The sequence below is a fragment of the Oncorhynchus mykiss genome, chromosome 1, assembly GCF_057628025.1.
Source record: "Oncorhynchus mykiss isolate SJ-2025 chromosome 1, ASM5762802v1, whole genome shotgun sequence".
NCBI lineage: Eukaryota > Metazoa > Chordata > Actinopteri > Salmoniformes > Salmonidae > Oncorhynchus > Oncorhynchus mykiss.
In genome coordinates, this window is record NC_143022.1 from 41,590,632 (window position 1) to 41,604,256 (window position 13,625).

The window sequence follows — 13,625 nt, forward strand, 5'->3', positions numbered from 1 at the left end:
CCTTTCCAACATAGACCTGATTTACGTGGATCTCCTGGACTGAGTTTACGATCCCATAGCATTACACCGTCTCACACACACTTCCAAAACCCATAGAGTCATGGAAAGGCCTGAGTTAAAGAGAGTTCAACTGTTTGTATAGCAGTCATGAACATTTGAGTGGATTTTCCATCATTGAGGAAAACATTAAACAATGGATGGTTTCTGGTGGTGGAAAATGTGTGTGTGTGTGCATGTGCGTGTGTGTGCGTATCAGTGTAGAGAATGATAAACAGTGATTTGTTTATGATGATACAGTAGTGATTTTGATTGATAAGGAAACGTTAGTGGTGGTGATCACTGTTTCCCCCATTTTCAAATACTGTAAGTGTAGTGCGCTTTAACATCTCTGGCTCCAGGCTGTTTCTTCGAATTAATTTAAAATGGCGCCAACAGAGAGGGCGGTGACTCACCAGCACTACCGACATTACGACCAGGAATATGACTTTCCCAAAGCAGATTCTTTGTTCGCACCCACCAGGGCAATTGAACTGATTCCAGAGGCCTACCCAAAACAATGCCGGCAGAGGAAAGGTACACAGAATGGTCTTCTAGTCTGACTTAGGAGACGCTCACACCACCCACCACTTCTGAGTATATTACTCACTAATGTTCAGTCTCTGGATAATACAGTTGATGAGTTCAGGGCGAGGGTTTGTTTCCAGAGAGACATCAGGGTATGTAACATACTGGGGTTTCACGAAAACATGGCTCTCTTGGGATATACTGTGAGTCGGTCCAGCCAGTTAGGTTCTCAGTTCATCGTGCAGACAGGACTAAATACCTCCCCCGGGAAGAAGGGCGTGGGTGTATGTTTAATGATTAACGACTCATGGTGTAATTGTGATAATATACAGGAACTCAAGTTCTTTTGTTCACCCAACCTAGAATACCTCACAATGAAATGCCAACCGTATTATCTCCAAAGAGAATTTTCTTCGGGTTATAGTGACGGTCGTGTACATCCCCCCTCAAGCCGATACCATGATGGCTCTAAAGGAACAACACTGGAATTTATGCAAACTGGAAACCACATATCCTGAGGCTACATTTATTGTAGATGGGAATGTTAACAAAGCAAATTTGAGGAAAATGCTACTGAAGTTCTATCAACACATAGACTGTAGTATTTGCGCTGCTAAAACACTCGACCACTAGTACTCCAACATCCGGGATGCCTACAAGGCCCTCCCCCGACCTTTTTTCTGACCATGATTCCATTTTTCTCCTCCATTCCTATAGGCGGAAATTCAAACAGAAAGTACCCGTGCTAGGGACTACAGTGCCTTGCGAAAGTATTCACCCCCTTGGCATTTTTCCTATTTTGTTGCCTTACATCCCAGAATAAAACTATATATTTTTTTTTGGGGGGGGGGGGGGGGGATCATTTGATACTTTGTAGAGCCACCTTTTGCAGCAATTACAAGCTTGGCACTTCTAGCCACTGGGATTTCTGCCCATTCTTCAAGGCAAAACTGCTCCAGCTCCTTCAAGTTGGATGGGTTCCTGCTCATGTACAGCAATCTTTAAGTCATACCACAGATTCTCAATTGGATTGAGGTCTGGGATTTGTTGAGGCCATTCCAAGACATTTAAATGTTTCCCCTTAAACCACTCAAGTGTTGCTTTAGCAGTATGCTTAGGGTCATTGTCCTGCTGGAAGGTGAACCTCCATCCCAGTCTCAAATCTCTGGGAGACTGAAACAGGTTTCCCTCAAGAAATTCCCTGTATTTAGCACCATCCATCATTCCTTCAATTCTGACCAGTTTCCCAGTCCCTGCCGATGAAAAACATCCCCACAGCATGATGCTGGCACCACCATGGTGTTCTCGGGGTGATGTGAGGTGTTGGGTATGTGCCAGACATAGCGGTTTCATTTGAGTCTCATCTGACCAGAGTACCTTCTTCCATGTGTTTGGGGAGTCTCCCACATGCCTTTTGATGAACACCAAATGTGTTTGCTTATTTTTTTCTTTAAGCAATGGCTTTTTTCTGGCCACTTTCGTAAAGCTCAGCTCTGTGGAGTGTATGGGTTAAAGTGTGGACAGATGCTCCAATCTCCGCTATGGAGCTTTGCAGCTCCTTCAGGGTTATCTTTTGGTCTTTTTTTGCCTCTCTGATAAATGCCCTCCTTGCCTGGTCCGTGAATTTTGGTGGACGGCCCTCTCTTGGCAGATTTGTGGATACAGTCAGCCATTCTGATTGTGCTTCATCTTAAATTAGTCAGGCAGAAATTCAGGAAAATAGACCCTAGCCCTAATTAATGTGCTGAAAGTCTTTTGGAAGTTAAGCAGAGCTGTAGTGATGCAAAGTGAGCACATGTTTAAATGACTGACTAATTGGTTAATTACAATCAGTTAGTTTATCACACAAGTAAGCAAACAAAGACGTAACACACACACACTATGTGTGTGTGGACCGATGGCTGGCTACTAAGGAGCCCAGGAGTGTGCTCGCTGTTTGTTCTGCTTTGATCCTGATTACTGGACCTGGTCCTAGCTCTGCATCACACACCCCAAACCACCTCCCACCTCCTTACATCAGTACAGCTAATTGGTCCTGCTCTCTCCGCACTAATTTCCCGATTGAACGACAGGTTCCAGGCGGGTTTGCAGATGTAGGATCTTAATTAGAGCCAGTTTGCTACAGCAGGAAAATAATCCTGCAGCAACAGGAAATGCTGATTATTTTATGGATTACAATTAATGGACATATTTGTAGGGGTTGATACATTTTTCATAAGGGAAATTCAAGTCTGAAATTTCAAAGTGGAAATGACAATCTTCTGAAAACTTTTGAAACTTCAAATACACAACACGTTAAACATTTCTGGCATTACAGAAGATTCAGATCCTAAATCTGTAGGTCTTTTAGAAGCAGAGCGGTTGGTGGCTGATGTCAGGCTCGGAGGACTGTGGTGTGTCTGTGTTTGTGTGTGTCCCAGAGCCTTGTCAGTTCCAATGATGTGCATAAACCCTGGATGACTGACGGGGGTGTTGTGTTGAAGCCACCGCACAGCCATCTTGGTACTCCTCATCCATTATAAAAGATATAGAAATCCATTTAGGGCTAGGGTCTATTTTCCTGAATTTCTGCCTGACTAATGTGCCCAAAGTAAGCTACCTGTTACTCAGGCCCAGAAGCAAGGATATGCATATAATTGGTAGCATTGGATAGAAAACACTTTGAAGTTTCTCGAACTGTTAAAATAATGTATGAGACTATAATGCAATTGATATGGCAGGCGAAACTCCAAAGAAAAACCACCAGATTTTTATTTTGTTGAGGTCCCAGGATCTTATAATGGAAAGCTATGGGTCCTATGCAATTCTAGCTCAAAGATTGCAATTCCCATGGCTTCCACTAGATGTCACAGTCTTTGTTTAAGGTTTCAGGCTTGTTTCTTCCAAAACGAGGAAGAATTTGGAGTTTTGGTACAAAGAGTCACAGTGGAAAATCAGTGTCGGCGTGCCTGCTAATGTTACTTTTCTATTGAACATACTTCTTTACGTATGAAATATTATAGTTGAATTACATTTTAGGGTACCTGAGGATGAAATAGAAACGTAATTTGACTTGTTTGAACAAAGTTTAGCGGTAGCTTTTTGGATTCCTTTGTCTGCATATTGAACGAGTGGATTACTGAAATCGATGGCAACAACTAAACAGACTTTTTGTGATATGAAGAAGGATTTTAACTAACAAAACAACCATTCATGTTGTAGCTGGGACCCTTGGGAATGCAAACAGAAGAAGATTTTCTAAAGTAAATGATTCGTTTTAATCGCTATTTGTGATTTTATGAAGCTTGTGCTGGTTGAAAAATATGTTGATGTGGGGCGCCGTCCTCAAACAATCGCATGATATGCTTTCGCTGTAAAGCCTATTGCAAATCGGACAATGCAGTTAGATTAACAATAATTGAAGCTTTTAAACAATATAAGATACTTGTATGTTCATAAATGTTTAATATTACGGTTATTTATTTGAATTACGCCGGAATTACGCCGGAATTTCACCGGATGTTGTCGACAGTTGTCCCTGTGGCGGGACGCCTAGCCTTAACAATATTTATTTTAATTGAATAATGTCTACATTTGTTTTTGACACGTTTATTCTATTATAGACACCTTAATGCGTACTTTTAAAAGATATGTGAGCTAAACATAAAATGAAAAAATATACACTGAACAAAAATATAAACGCAACATACACCATTTCAAAGATTTTACTGAGTTACAGTTCATATAAGGAAATCAATCAATATAAAATGTTTTATTATCCCCTAATTTCACATGACTGGGAAAACTGATGTGCATCTGTGAGTAAAAAAAATTGTGCACCGCATGTTAGCTAAATAAGCTTTTTGAGCATATTGAACATTTTTGGGATCTTTATTTCAGCTCATGAAACATGGGACGAACACTTAACATGTTGCATTTATATATTTTTTCAGTATATAAAAAAATGTAATGGAAGTATTAGACTGACACTACCCCAATATACCAAAAAAAAGACTTCAGTACATATACAGTTGAAGTCGTAAGTTTACATACACCTTAGCGACATTTAATCCAGCCTTCCACAAGCTTCCCGCAATAAGTTGGGAGAATTTTGGCCCATTCCTCCTGACAGACCAGGTGTAACTGAGTCAGGTTTGTAGGCCTCCTTGCTCGCACAAGCTTTTTCAGTTCTGCCCACACATTTTCTATAGGATTGAGGTCAGGGCTTTGTGATGGCAACTCCAATACCTTGACTTTGTTGTCCTTAAGCCATTTTGCCACAACTTTGGAAGTATGCTTGGGGTCGTTGTCCATTTGGAAGACCCATTTGCGACCAAGCTTCAACTTCCTGACTGATGTTTTGAGACGCTTTTCAATATATCCACATAATTTTCCTTTCCTCATGATGCCATCCATTTTGTGAAGTGCACCAGTCCCTCCTGTAGCAAAGCATCCCCACAACATGATGCTGCCACCCCCGTGCTTCACGGTTGGGATGGTGTTCTTCGGCTTGCAAGCCTTCCCCGTTTCCTCCACACATAACAATGGTCATTATGGCCAAACAGTTCTATTTTTGTTTCATCAGACCAGAGGACATTTCTCCAAAAAGTACGATCTGGCTTTCTTTATGGCGGTTTTGGAGCAGTGGCTTCTTCCTTGCTCAGTGGCCTTTCAGGTTATGTCCATATAGGACTCGTTTTACTGTGGATATAGATAATTTTTTACCTGTTTCCTCCAGCATCTTCACAAGGTCCTTTGCTGTTGTTCTGGGATTGATTTGCACTTTTTGCACCAAAGTACGATCATCTCTATGAGACAGAACGCATCTCCTCCCTGAGAGGTATGACGGCTGCGTGGTCCCATGGTGTTTATACTTGCGTACTATTGTTTGTTCAGATGAACTTGGTACCGTCAGGCGTTTGGAAATTGCTTTCAAGTATGAACCAGACTTATGGAGGTCTGCAATTTTTTTCTGGGGTCTTGGCTGATTACTTTTGATTTTCTCATGATGTCAAGCAAAGAGGCGCTGAGTTTGAAGGTAGGCTTTGAAATACATCCACAGGTACACCTCCAATTGACTAAAGCAATGACATAATTTTCTGGAATTTTCCAATCCGTTAAAAGGCGCAGTCAACTTAGTGTATCTAAACTTCTGACCCACTGGATTTGTGAAATAATCTGTCTGTAAACAATGGTTGTAAAAATTACTTGTCATACACAAAGTGGATGTCCTAACCGACTTGCCAAACTATAGTTTGTCAACAAGAAATTTGTTGAGTGGTTTAAAAATAAGTGTATGGAAGCTTTTGACTTCAACTGTAATTTTGTCCTTTAAACATTTAATTGAAATACTGTAGAATTCCATTAATTCCTAATGGAGGACTGCTCCTACAGCGGAGTGCCAATATGGCCGACAAGTGGCTTCAACACCTTTCAATGGCCAATACATAGCGTCTGTAATCCAGGGTTTATATACATCATTGGTCAATCCCCCTCCCGTGGTGTCACCGTAGGGCCAATATTAAGGCCTGCTGTATGTTTTCCTGGAACCTCCAGACAGTCTTCTGTGCTGCTGCTGGTTCTACTGTGGAGGGAAGGCGTAATGCTGACAGGCCTGTTACTGTACTACACATACATGCAAGCATATACACACACACACACACACACACACACACACACACACACACACACACACACACACACACACACACACGCAGATAGGCTCTCTATGACCTCTGTCGTGACCTTGAGCTATAGAGCCATTAGAGAGCTGGATGAATTGACGAGGGGGCAGTTCAGACCATTTTGATCTCCACCGTGACGGTGCTCAGCGTAACATTAATTCCTCCTCTGAGAACCATCAACTATGTCCCAACAGGAAGTTCCAGTCTCAGAAGGGTTACAGTGGTAAACAGACTGGGGGAGGGAGGGAGGGAAATGGGTGTGTGGATGGATGGATGGTAGATCAAGGTTGAGTTGTATTTACTTGGGTAGCGGTAACTGAGGGAGGAGAGGGTGGATTGGCTGTCCGAGGAATAGGGAGGGATAGGGGGAGTCTGAGACCCAAGTCTGGGTCTGAGTGGAAACTTGAATGGAGTGGAAACTGGGCCGGGGGCCACTCTGCAGATCCACCTGAGTCCTGCCAGAGCAATCAGCTATCAGAGAGTTTAGAGAGGGAACCATTTGCCACACTAAGTAAAACCGGCAGGGGTTTGTAGGGATTTGGCCTAACTTTTAAGCCTTAATGCCGGGATATTTGGGTACGTGAAGTCGTTTTGTTTTGGGGAGTGGGTGCCAGATCTTGTCTGCCTCAAAGTGGGATCACAGCACTGTAGCAGACAGCATTCTCCCCTGCTGGAACGCGTGCCAGGTGAAGTGAATCTACTCTCAGCTTCCAGCTGTGTAAACACACATACATACACGCAGGCAGGTACACAAACACACACACCACACATATGGACATACACGCGAACACAGACACAGTTTTGTATTGCTAACCTTGTGCGGACCAAATAATAGATTCCTATCCAAAATCCCTAACCCTTAACCTAACCTTAAGCCTAAGCCTAACCTTAACCCCAAACCCTAAAACTATATCTAACCCTAACTCCTAACCATAACCCCTAACCTTGATTCTAATCCTAATTGTAACCCCAATCCTAAACCTAACCCATAATCCTAAAATAGCAATTTACCTCATGGGGACCGGACTTCTGGTATCCACAAGGATAGTTAAACAAAAAAAACACACACACACACACAGCAATACTTTCAATCCTAATAAAAGCACTATGTCTAACTGGAACGCATCAGGGGGAAATGCTCCCTCACGCTCCCTTTTTCTGTCAAATTAAAACAAAGCTGAATTTTCTTCACTCTGTATGGGCCTTTAAGCCTTGTTAAAAACAATGAGTTCCTTCAAAGAAGTAAACATATTTAACAAGGTCTGGTGTTGTCTTCTTCCTGTCTGGGAACTTGCAGAGGAGCGTGACACTGTCATTCCTCCCTCACCCCTTCTCTAATAATCTGTCTCTTTAATTTTATACCCCTTCCTTTCTCTCTCCCTCTGTGTGTGTGTGTGTGTGTCTCTCGCTCTTTCTTGCTCTACCCCTTCTCTCTCCCCCCTCCACCCCTCTCTGTTTTTCTTGGTCATTTTTTTCTCTAACTCTCCTGTTAGCAATAGAGACACATACAGTAGGTTTTTGGTGGGTGTCCACTGTAATTTAGCATTTTCCAAAACATTGATTTATACCTATTTCAGAGATATGATGCATACCATAAACACTGACAACCATGTACAATGGTAAATGTTCTATGTATATTCTAACCGCACCTATATATGACAGAAACTTGCTGTAAGGTTTTACTGTAATGTAACGGAACCAATGGTGGCACCTCAACAGCTAACATCCAAAGACCTGCAGAATTTCAGGTATTAGAGTATTGGTCACTTTAGGAGCTAGCTCTCCTTACTGTAGGCTGCTTGTGGGCTATGGACGACTAGAGGGATTCAGAACCTGGAGGCGGCAGGCAGGAAAACAGTCCCACCTTGTGTCCCAAATGGCACTGTATTCCCTACATAGTGCACTACTTTTTTACCAGAGCCTTATGGGTTCATTAAATAGGGAATAGGGTGCCATTTGGGACGTTGTCCCAGTCTTGGCCAAAAGGCAGTAGCTGGATAGCTGGGCTGTTAAAGGCATTGAGACTTTAAAGCTTCATTGTTTGTGTATCCAGTAGAAAGCAGAGACTCCCCGACGGCCCTCTTCAAATCCGATGCCGGGGATTTCTTTTATGGTATCGCTCCTCGCTAGTCGCTACCAAAGAGAACCAGAGCTGACGTGTGCACACATAGCAGTGGAGGCTGCTGAGGGGAGAACGGCTCATAATAATGTCCAGAACAGAGAAAATGGAATGGCATCAAACACCTGGAAACCATGTGTTTGATGTATTTGATACCATTCCACTGATTCCGTTCCAGTCATTACCACGAACCCATTCTCCCCAATTAAGGTGCTGCCAACCTTCTTTGACACACACACACCATTGTGAAAGGAAAACAGCCTACCTTTACTGTAGTGTTAGTGAGGGTTATTTATTTGTGCTGGTTAACCTGTTTATTTGCTTGACCCTGTTTGTGTACAGTATCTGTCTAGTTGCAATAGGCCCTGCTTTGTCATGGTGTGTTATGGTTCTGGGCCTGTGGTGGTGCTGATGGTAATGTCCTGTTTTTATAAAAAAATGACAGGGCTATTTTGGTGTGTGACATTAGGGTCTGTGTACTGTACCGTATACTACTTAATAGACCCATACGCACCACAGAGGGAGGGACATGGAGAGGAGGTAGAGTAATACAGTCATGCTTCCCCTCCTTCTTTCCCCTTTCCTCTCCTCTTCCTGGTATTATCATTCTTATGGTTGTAGGAATAGTTATATAAGTATGGATGGAGTTTTATGGGCCCCGGATGTGGTGTGTGGTATCTCTCCCTCCCTCTTTTCCTCCTCTCTCCATGTGTCCCTTCTTTTCCTCCTCTCTGTCCAATTGTTTCCATCTTCTCCTCTCTTCTTCCCTCTGTTCACCCTCACCTCTCTCTTTCCATCTCCCACCCTCCTCTCCCTTTCTTCTCCCCCCTAGCTGCAATAATCACATCACTCACAGCACTTCACAGCTCTGTACGTTCAATCAGCAACTCCAGACTCCACTGTGCCTCTTAAAGTAGAGTCAGACCACAGGAGACGGGGCAACAAAGGGCCTTGCGGTTGTGCCATCCACCAGCCTTCCACCAGCCATCCAACAGCCTCCCTGGAAACAATAACACTGGGCCGTTGGACTCTTCGGACTCACCAGACTCAGTGCTCAGAGCAGAGCAGCAGACAGACACTGTAGTGGTCCTGCAGGATACAGTTCAGCCTGAGTCCAGCTGCTACCAGACAGGGAGGACCCAGGATGCAATAGATACGTCACACAAGCAGAGTGAGTGAGGACACACACACGCACACGCACACGCACACATAGGCTCAATCCCAATACAACCCCCTTAGCCCTGCCCCTGTTTTCGAGCAGTCCAATACCCCACCGAGGACTGCTCGAGAACAGAGCAACTAGTGGTAGGGAGGGCTAAGTAAGGCCTATGGAAAGGGACATCACTACAGTACATCATTCGGGCACATCAGAAACTGCCAATGGATACCACACAATTTATTGACGATGAGCCTTGTGTTTTCACAATGCCTGTACTGGGGGCTGTTATAAATTCTTTATATTTCTCATGCAACAACCACGTACTTACCCTATGAGCAACAAATGAGAGCAGTAGAACAACAATGTTCCCTCTGGCTGTGGTTCAAGGTGGAGTTGTACTGAAGCAGGACTTTCATTCCATAGCAGTTTGACATGTAACGTTAACAGTCACATTTCCTTCACTCAGTCATTACTCGTTGAAGCATTAGAACAATTAAAACCACTGTTCTGAACTAATATTTATACCAAACATTTTACACAACCCAGATCGGCTACATAGCTACACAGATAGCAAAACATTTCCCCCTGCTTGCTATATTCCGCTTTTCCCTACTTCCAAGGCTATAAATACAGTTAAATACCATTTTAATTGTCACATGCTTCGTAGACAACAGGTGTAGACTAACAGTGAAACGCCTACTTATTGGTCCTTTTCCAATTGTGTATATATATAATAATAGCAATAATGGCACAGTGAATAATGAAAAAACATAACGAGTAAAAATAACGGCTATATATAGGGAGAGGGAAATAACATGGCAATATACAGGAAGTAGAAAATAACATGGCTATGTACAGGGAGTAGAAAACATGGTTACATATAGGGAGTAGAAAATAACATGGCTATGTACAGGGAGTAGAAAATAGCATGGCTATGTACAGGGAGTAGAAGATAACATGGCTATGTACAGGGAGTAGAAAATAACATGGCTATGTACAGGGACTGGAAAATAAATAATGGCTATACATTTTATTTTTTTATTTTTATTTCACCTTTATTTAACCAGGTAGGCAAGTTGAGAACAGTTCTCATTTACAATTGCGACCTGGCCAAGATAAAGCAAAGCAGTTCGTCACATACAACGACACAGAGTTACACATGGAGTAAAACAAACATACAGTCAATAATACAGTAGAAACAAGTCTATATACGATGTGAGCAAATGAGGTGAGGTAAAGGCAAAAGGCCATGGTGGCAAAGTAAATACAATATAGCAAGTAAAACACTGGAATGGTAGATTTGCAGTGGAAGAATGTGCAAAGTAGAAATTAAAATAATGGGGTGCAAAGGAGCAAAATAAATAAATAAATAAATAAAATAAAATAAATACTGTAGGAAAAGAGGTAGTTGTTTGGGCTAAATTATAGGTGGGCTATGTACAGGTGCAGTAATCTGTGAGCTGCTCTGACAGCTGGTGCTTAAAGCTAGTGAGGGAGATAAGTGTTTCCAGTTTCAGAGATTTTTGTAGTTTGTTCCAGTCATTGGCAGCAGAGAACTGGAAGGAGAGCCGGCCAAAGAAAGAATTGGTTTTGGGGGTGACCAGAGAGATATACCTGCTGGAGCGCGTGCTACAGGTGGGTGATGCTATGGTGACCAGCGAGCTGAGATAAGGGGGTACTTTACCTAGCAGGGTCTTGTAGATGACATGGAGCCAGTGGGTTTGGCGCCGAGTATGAAGCGAGGGCCAGCCAACGAGAGCGTACAGGTCACAATGGTGGGTAGTACAGTACAGTGCCTTGCGAAAGTATTCAGCCCCCTTTAACTTTGCGACCTTTTGCCACATTTCAGGCTTCAAACATAAAGATATAAAACTGTATTTTTTTGTGAAGAATCAACAACAAGTGGGACACAATCATGAAGTGGAACGACATTTATTGGATATTTCAAACTTTTTTAACAAATCAAAAACTGAAAAATTGGGCGTGCAAAATGATTCAGCCCCCTTAAGTTAATACTTTGTAGCGCCACCTTTTGCTGCGATTACAGCTGTAAGTCGCTTGGGGTATGTCTCTATCAGTTTTGCACATCGAGAGACTGACATTTTTTCCCATTCCTCCTTGCAAAACAGCTTGAGCTCAGTGAGGTTGGATGGAGAGCATTTGTGAACAGAAGTTTTCAGTTCTTTCCACAGATTCTCAATTGGATTCAGGTCTGGACTTTGACTTGGCCATTCTAACACCTGGATATGTTTATTTTTGAACCATTCCATTGTAGATTTTGCTTTATGTTTTGGATCATTGTCTTGTTGGAAGACAAATCTCCGTCGCAGTCTCAGGTCTTTTGCAGACTCCATTAGGTTTTCTTCCAGAATGGTCCTGTATTTGGCTCCATCCATCTTCCCATCAATTTTAACCATCTTCCCTGTCCCTGCTGAAGAAAAGCAGGCCCAAACCATGATGCTGCCACCACCATGTTTGACAGTGGGGATGGTGTTCAGGGTGATGAGCTGTGTTGCTTTTACGCCAAACATAACGTTTTGCATTGTTGCCAAAAAGTTCAATTTTGGTTTCATCTGACCAGAGCACCTTCTTCCACATGTTTGGTGTGTCTCCCAGGTGGCTTGTGGCAAACTTTAAACAACACTTTTTATGGATATCTTTAAGAAATGGCTTTCTTCTTGCCACTCTTCCATAAAGGCCAGATTTGTGCAATATACGACTGATTGTTGTCCTATGGACAGAGTCTCCCATCTCAGCTGTAGATCTCTGCAGTTCATCCAGAGTGATCATGGACCTCTTGGCTGCATCTCTGATCAGTCTTCTCCTTGTATGAGCTGAAAGTTTAGAGGGACGGCCAGGTCTTGGTAGATTTGCAGTGGTCTGATACTCCTTCCATTTCAATATTATCGCTTGCACAGTGCTCCTTGGGATGTTTAAAGCTTGGGAAATCTTTTTGTATCCAAATCCGGCTTTAAACTTCTTCACAACAGTATCTCGGACCTGCCTGGTGTGTTCCTTGTTCTTCATGATGCTCTCTGCGCTTTTAACGGACCTCTGAGACTATCACAGTGCAGGTGCATTTATACAGAGACTTGATTAAACACAGGTGGATTGTATTTATCATCATTAGTCATTTAGGTCAACATTGGATCATTCAGAGATCCTCACTGAACTTCTGGAGAGAGTTTGCTGCACTGAAAGTAAAGGGGCTGAATAATTTTGCACGCCCAATTTTTCAGTTTTTGATTTGTTAAAAAAGTTTGAAATATCCAATAATCCACTTCATGATTGTGTCCCACTTGTTGTTGATTCTTCACAAAAAAATACAGTTTTATATATTTATGTTTGAAGCCTGAAATGTGGCAAAAGGTCGCAAAGTTCAAGGGGGCTGAATACTTTCGCAAGGCACTGTATATGGGGCTTTGGTGAAAAAACGGATGGCACTGTGATAGACTGCATCCAATTTGATGAGTAGGGTATTGGAAGCTATTTTGGAAATGACATCGCCGAAGTCGAGGATTGGTAATATGATCAGTTTTACAAGGGTATGTTTGGCAGCATGAGTGAAGGATGCTTTGTTGCGAAATAGGAAACCAATTCTAGATTTAACTTTGGATTGGAGAAGTTTGATGTGGGTCTGGAAGGAGATTTTACAGTCTAACCAGACAGCTAGGTATTTGTAGTTGTCAATGTATTCTAAGTCAGAGCCGTCCAGAGTAGTGATGTTGGACAAGCGGGCAGGTGCAGGCAGCGATCGGTTGAAGAGCATGCATTTAGTTTTACTTGTATTTAAGAGCAATTGGAGGCCACGGAAGGAGAATTGTATGGCATTGAAGCTTGCCTGGAGGGTTGTTAACACTGTGTCCAAAGAAGGGCCAGAAGTATGCAGAATGGTGTCGTCTGCGTAGAAGTGGATCAGAGACTCACCAGCAGCAAGAGCGACATCATTGATGTATACAGAGAAGAGAGTCGGTCCAAGAATTGAACCCTGTGGCACCCCCATAGAGACTGCCAGAGGTCCAGACAGCAGACCCTCCGATTTGACACACTGAACTCTACCAGAGAAGTAGTTGGTGAACCAGGCGAGGCAATCAAATCAAATCAATCATTTGAGAAACCA